Consider the following 7,300-nt stretch of genomic DNA (forward strand, 5'->3'; position numbering starts at 1 on the left):
AAGAGGAGCCCAGCCATGTCCTAACTTTAGTTATCACAATGGCTGCTTTCATTATATCCTATTTGCTAAAAGGCAAGTCACCAAGTACAGGTCACACATAAAGGGAGGAAAAATTGGCTCCGTCTCAGGAGGGGAGGAGTATCAGAGAATTAGTAGATATATTTGGAAACCACCACAGTTCTAGCCACAAATTGCTTATATTGCACACCTTTCTGGTTTGATAGCCAAATGACATCAAACCATTTCAAAAGAAAAAGAAATTTTTAGTCAGAACTATAATGCCACTATTTTACTGTAGACAAGCCTGTTGGAAAGGGGGTAGATATGAAATGTGCCCAGGAGCCCTGGTCCATGGCAGTTCCGAAATCCAGCTGGTCCTAAGTTGCTGTTCTTTTTTTCTTCTTCTTCCTCTTTTTTCCTTTTATTTTCTTTCCTTCATTGATTTTCTTTTTTCTTTGTTTCTAATTTTAGTGATTCCTGCTTTAAACTTTATTATTCCCTTCCCTGTACTTGCTTGAGGTTTATTTTGTTCTTCAGTTATTTTTTCTTTCATTTTATTGGAGTACAGTTGACTTACAATGTTGTATTAGCTTCAGTTGTACAGCAAAGTGAATCAGTCATACACATAACTAAATATAGCCATTCTTTTTTCCCATATAGGTGATCACACTTTTTTTTTTTTTTTTTTTTTTTTTTTTTTTTTGTCTTTTTGCCTTTTCTAGGGCCGCTTCTTGCGGCATATGGAGGTTCCGAGGCTAGGGGTCTAATTGGAGCTGTAGCCACCAGCCTACGCCAGAGCCACAGCAACGCAGGATCCGAGCCGCGTCTGCGACCTACACCACAGCTCACGGCAACGCCGGATCGTTAACCCACTGAGCAAGGGCAGGGACTGAACCTGCAACCTCATGGTTCCTAGTCGGGTTCGTTAACCACTGCGCCATGACGGGAACTCTAATCACACACTCTTGAGTAGATTATCCTGTGCTATACAGTAGGTTCTCATTAATCATCTCTTGTGTACAGTGGTGTGTATATGTTATTCCCACACTCCCTATTCCTCTCTCCCCACAATGGTTTTTACCTGTGGTAACCATAAGATTGGTTTTGAAATCTGAGAGTTTGGTTCTTTTTGTATCATTTATATTATATTCCACATATAAGTGATATCGTATGATATTTGTCTTTCTCTGACTTCACTCAGTATGATCATCTCTAGCTAAATTACTGATTTGAGACTTTTCCTTTTTTTCAAATGTATGCATTAAGTGATAAATATCCCACTTGGTGCTTAATTTGTGTCCCACACATTTTCTTATGTTGTATTTTCATTTTCTTTCAGTTCAGTGTGTTTTATTTATTTTCCTTGAGACTTCCTGTTTGATCCATGGTTTATTTAGAAGTGTGGTTTCATTTCAGATTATTGAAGATGTTCCTTTATCTTTTTCTTATTTCTAGTTTGATTCCATTGCCGTTAGAGAACATATTCTTATGATGTCAATTCTTTTAAGTTTGTTGAAGTTTCTTTGATAGCTCAGGATATGATCTATTTTGGTATATGTTCCATGAGTGATTAAGAAGAGTGTTACTGTATTCTTCATTTCTTGTGTTTCCATTTGGTTCTACTTTATATTTCCTATCACTTCTCTAAAACTTTCTATTTCCTTCCTGTGACTTTATATTTTTGTATTTGTTTCAAGAATATTTGTATTTGTTGTTGTTGAAGCATTTTTTTTTTTTTGGTCTTGAGTCTTTTTAGGGCCACACCTGTGGCATATGGTGGTTCCCAGGCTAGAGGTCAAATTGGAGCTATAGCTGCCAATCTAAACCACAGTCACGGCAATGCAGGATCCAAGCTGTGTCTGAGACCTACAGCACAGCTCACCGCAATGCTGGATCCTCAACCCACTGAGCAAGGCCAGGAATCGAACCTGCAACCTCATGGATATTAGTTGGACTCGTTTAACCACTAAGCCAGGACAGGAACTCCTGTTGAAGCATTTTTATCATGACTGCTTTAAATCCCTGACAATAATTGTAACATTTCTTTCATCTTGATCTCATTACCTATCATCATTTCCTATTAAGTCTGAGGCCTTCCTGGTTCTTAGTATAATCGATGTTTTTTTTTTTGGTTTTGACTGAAACTAAGAAATTTCATATGATGTCATGAGATTCTGGATCTTCTTTAAGCTTTTCATTTTAATTGGCTTTTCTTGACACCACTCTGGCAGGGGATGGGAGTGGCACTGTGTCCTTACTGCCAGGTGTAGGTAAAAGTCCAGATTCCCTACTTGGTTTCCATTGGTCCCCAAGGAAGTCTTCCTGGATTTTGCCATAAGGTGGGACTTCTACCTCCTACATGGTCTCTGCTCACAACTGTGGGGATGGCCTTGTTACCACTGGGCAATGGTGAAATTCCTGACTTTTTGCTAGGCCTCCTCTGACACCACCTACGCAGGGAGGGGAGGGTGCCTTGTTACTTCCCAGTAGGCATGAAAGTCCGGGCTTCCCACCTGATCGCCACTGAAACTACCTGGGCTTCATTACTGACTGGTGGGAGTAAAATCCTTGAATCCTTGCTTGCCCTTCTTCAGTATCACCCCAGAGGGAGTTGGGCACTTCGTTACAGCCTCCTGCAAGTAAACACTGAGGTACCCCAACTTGAACTATGTTGTGAGTGGGGATGGGGCCATAGTTTTTTCTGGGCTGTTGGGCTAGAGTGCAATCATTACTGTCTAAAAATTTTGTCTTGCTACTAGTCCCCTATCCTGTTTTTGTTTTTGGCAAGTGAGCAGGTTTTTTTGGTTTTTGTTTTTTTGGCCACACCCATGGCACACAGAAGTTCCCACGCCAGGAATCAAACCCTTGCCACAGCAGTAACTTGGACCACAGCAGTGACAGTGCCAGATCCTTAACCACTAGGCCACCACAGAACTCTGAGAGTAGGTTTTTATTGAAGGTTTTTTGTTTGTTTGTTTTTGTCTTTACCAATCAGTGTTTCCTGACTGCCATCTTCTTCAGATCCATGTCTGGGATGTGTGAGGCAGACAGAAAAACCAGGGCTCTCATGACTGCGTCATTCCTTAGGTCCCGAGGCCCTCTGTTGGTCTATCTTCTTCCATCCAACTTTCAGGGTCTTTTAAGTTTGTTTTATATGTCATGTATAAGATTTTTAGTTATACTTAGAGAAAAGTACAACTATCCCATGTTTCAAAAAACATAAGTCTCCACAATTTTCTTATAAACTAGGTAAGAGAAGAAAAGAACTCCAAACAAAATGGTGTTTATACTGTCTTTTTTTTTTTTTTTTTTTTTTTTTTTTTTTTTTTTTTTGTCTTTTTGCCTTTTCTAGGGCTGCTCCCGTGGCATATGGAGGTTCCCAGGCTAGGGGTCGAATCGGAGCTGAAGCCACCGGCCTATGCCACAGCCACAGCAACGTGGGATCCAAGCCATGTCTGCAACCTACACCAGAGCTCACAGCAATGCCAGATCCTTAACCTACTGAACAAGGCCAGGGATTGAACCCGCAACCTCATGGTTCCTAGTCAGATTCGTTAACCACTGTGCCACGATGGGAACTCCTATGTTGTCTTTTATGTTTACTTGTATAGTTGTCTTTATCATATTTTATTTTTCATGTGGATTAAATAACTGTTTAGTATCCTTTCATTTCAACCTGAAGGATAAATATTTCAAGTAGGGCAAGTCTGCTAGTGAAAAATTCTCTCCAGTCTTGTTTATCTAGAAATATTTTAATTTCTTCTTTATGTTTGAAAGATGGTCTTATTAAGTATAAGATTCTTGGTTGACATTCTTTTTTCTTTCAGCACTTTGACTGTTTCATCCCTCTGCCTCTGGCCTACACAGTGTCTGATAAGAAGTCATTTGTTAATCTTACTGAGAATTTCCCTGTGGGACTAATCCAGGGTCTCTTTGTCTCTTCTAGCTTTCCAGATTCTTTGTGTTTTGTTGGGTTGACTATGCTGTGTCTAGGTGCGGATCTTGGAGTTAATCCTACTTAGAGTTTGTAGTGCTTCTTGAATGTGCCGTTAATGTTTTTCATCAGTTTGAAACTTCTCAATATTCTTTGTGCCCATTTCTCTTTCTCCATTCATCTGAGTCTCCCATCTATCTGTTTCAGTATGGCTGATGACGTCCCACAGGACTCTGAGTCTGTTTATTTTTCTTCATTCTTTTTTCTGTCTGTTCCTCAGACTGGATAATCCCAACCAATTTTCCTCCTTGTGGATTCCTTCTTCTGACAGCTCAAATCTTTTTATTAAGATCCTCTCATGAACTTTTTATTTGGGTTATTGGGCTTTTTGGAACTCTGTATATTTCTATTTGGTTCATTTTTTATAATTTCTGTCTCCTTATTCTTTTTTATAATTTAACATTTTTGTAAATTTTAATTTTTCTTTTTTTTCCTCTCTCTCTTTTTTTCTTTTTCTTCTTCTTTTTTTTTTTTTTTTTTTGTCTTTTCTAGGGCTGCACCCAAGGCATATGGAGGTTCCCAGGCTAGGGGTCAAATCAGAGCTGTAGCTTCCAGCCTACACTAGAGCCACAGCAACATGGGATCTGAGCCACATCTGTGACATGCACCACAGCTCACAGCAACACCAGATCCTTAACCCACTGACTAAGGCCAGGGATCAAACCCTCAACCTCATGGTTCCTAGTCAGATTCGTTAACCACTGAGCCACGACAGGAACTCCTAATTTTAATTTTTCTGTCTCTTTATTGGTATTCTTTATTTGGTGAGACATTGTTTCTATACCTTCCTTTAGTTCTTTAGATGTAGTTTTCTTTGGTTCTCTGAACATATTTATAATAATTTATTTAAAGTCTTTACCTAGTAGGTATAATATCTGAGCCTCATCAGGGTCAGATGAGGCTCAGATATTGCTTTCTGTGTGTTGAGGGGTGTAAGACCATATTTTCCTGTTGAAATTTTATGTCATTGAAAACTATCATTTAAAATAATATAATGTGGGGAGTTCCCATTGTGGCTCAGTGGTAACGAACCTGACTAGTATCCATGAGAACACAGATTCAATCCCTGACCCTGCTCAGTGGGTTAAGGATCCAGCATTTCTGTGAGCTGTGGTGTAAATCACAGATGCAGCTCGGATCTGTTGCTGTGGCTGTGGTGTGAGGTGGCAGTTGCAGCTGTGATTCGACCCATTGCCTGGGAACTTCCATATGCTGTGGGTGAGTCTTTAAAAAGACAAAATTAATAGTAACAATAATAATAATAATATTAATAATATAATGTGTTAACTCTGGAAATAATATTCCCCACCCTTTCCCCAAGGTTGGTTGTTGTTGCTGTACATTGTTGTTGCTGCCTATTTATTTAGTGATTTTTCTCAACTAATTCTATAAATTTTTCTCTTCTTTCTTGTACATAGCTAATGAAGTCTCTGTTCAGTTAGCTTAATGGTCAGCTGATGATTGAACAGAAATTTCCTTAAATCCTTTGAACCAATAATTCTCCATTCTTTGCAAAGGATCTGTTTGTGTGCTGGGATATGCCTTCAAGGCTCTGCCATGCAGGCTTTAACTATGGCTCAGCTTTCATTTCCAGGTTTTTTTTTTTGTTTTTTTTGTTTTTTTTTTTTTGTTTTTTTTTTTTTTACAGCCTTAAGCTCTGCCAGAGGTTAGAAGTTAGATCTTATCTTCTCAAGTCTTTCCTGTGAATGTGCACAGCCCTGCACATGGGCATGGTTTTTCTAACATTCTGCCAATGTCCGAGATTTTCAAAGTCCCCTATGGATATCTCATTTCCCAAATTTTCCTTTTGAATTTTCTGATAGCCTCTTTTTAGCCCCAAATGGTATCGCAGTTTCAGGCAGCTGCAGTGTTAAAAACTGCCACTAATTGTTTTCTGCAAATGCCCTGGTGATAGGGCTGTTTACATTGAGTAAGCTCTGAATCAGGTTAAAGAAAGAAAAGATCCAAGAATAAAGCCTTTGGAGGAGATACCAGGCAGGTCAGATAACGACAGTTACTTAGGAAAGGGGCTTTAAAAGAGAGCTTTAATCCCATTCTGTGCCTTTCTCTTTGGCTAAATTGCTAGTTTTCACTGTGATTATGTGGATTTGGTTCCAAGATTATTGTGAAACTTGGGCAAAGGAGATGGGAAAGGATAAATAAGAAAGCTTTCTGTTTTTACCTAGATTCATCAGTTCTCCTAAGATTATTGCAAGTCTTGGGTTAACTCGCAAAGTTCTAATAAAGTTGATTCTGACCATTATTGCCAGTGTCTCATTGTGGATGATCCACAATGGTCTCATTGTGGTTTTCAATGGCCCTTTCTCTACTATCTAGAAATGTTTCTCTGCAGTGTTCTTTTAACACTTATTTAATCTACTCCATCTCCAACACTTCCCAAGTCCCTCTTAGAAGTTGACCTCTGCTCCTAGCTCAGAAGACACTGCATGGGAATTAACCTCAACCTTTTCCTCTAACCTATAAACACTCCATCCTCTTTCTGTCATGAGAGAAGAGGTGTCCTTACTCCCAAATAAAATTAATCACATCTCTGCTAAATGGCTTCTTGTCTCAGGGCAAAGTCTAAAGCCCTTGCCATAGCCTAAAATGATTGCTTTGGGTAGTGTGGCTATTTTAACAATATTAATTCTTCTAACCCAAAAGCATTGGATATATTTCCATTTATTATCATCTTCAGTTTCCTTCATCAATGGTTTATAGTTTTCAGAGTATAGTTCTTTCACCACCTTGGTTAAGTTTATTCCTAGATTTTTTTTAATGTGATTTTAAATGGGATTTTAACTTTCTTTTTCTCATAGTTCAGTTAGTATTAGAAAAGCAACACATTTCTATATATTAATCTTGTATTCTGAAACTTTATTGAATTCATTTATTCTAATAGTTTTGGGGTGAAGATTTTAGGATTTTTCTATAAAGTATCATGTCATCTGCAAATAGTGATATTTTACTTCTTCCCTTCCAATTTGTGTATTTTTTGTTTCTTTTCCTTGTCTGATTGCTGTGGCTAGGACTTCCAATACCATGTTAAATAGGAGTGGCAAATGTTGGCATCCTTGTCTTGTTCCTGAATTTAGAGGAAAAGCTTTCAGCTTTTGACCATTGAGTATGATATTAGCTGTGTGTCACAAATGGCCTTTATTAAGTTGAGATATGTTCCCTCTACACCTACTTTTATGAGAGTTTTAATCATAAATGATAAGGTTTTTCTCAAACTATTAAGATGATCTTGTGATTTTATATCCTCCCATTTGTTAATACAGTGAACACATTGAATGATATGTGAAT

The sequence above is a fragment of the Sus scrofa genome, chromosome 10, assembly GCF_000003025.6.
Source record: "Sus scrofa isolate TJ Tabasco breed Duroc chromosome 10, Sscrofa11.1, whole genome shotgun sequence".
Lineage (NCBI taxonomy): Eukaryota > Metazoa > Chordata > Mammalia > Artiodactyla > Suidae > Sus > Sus scrofa.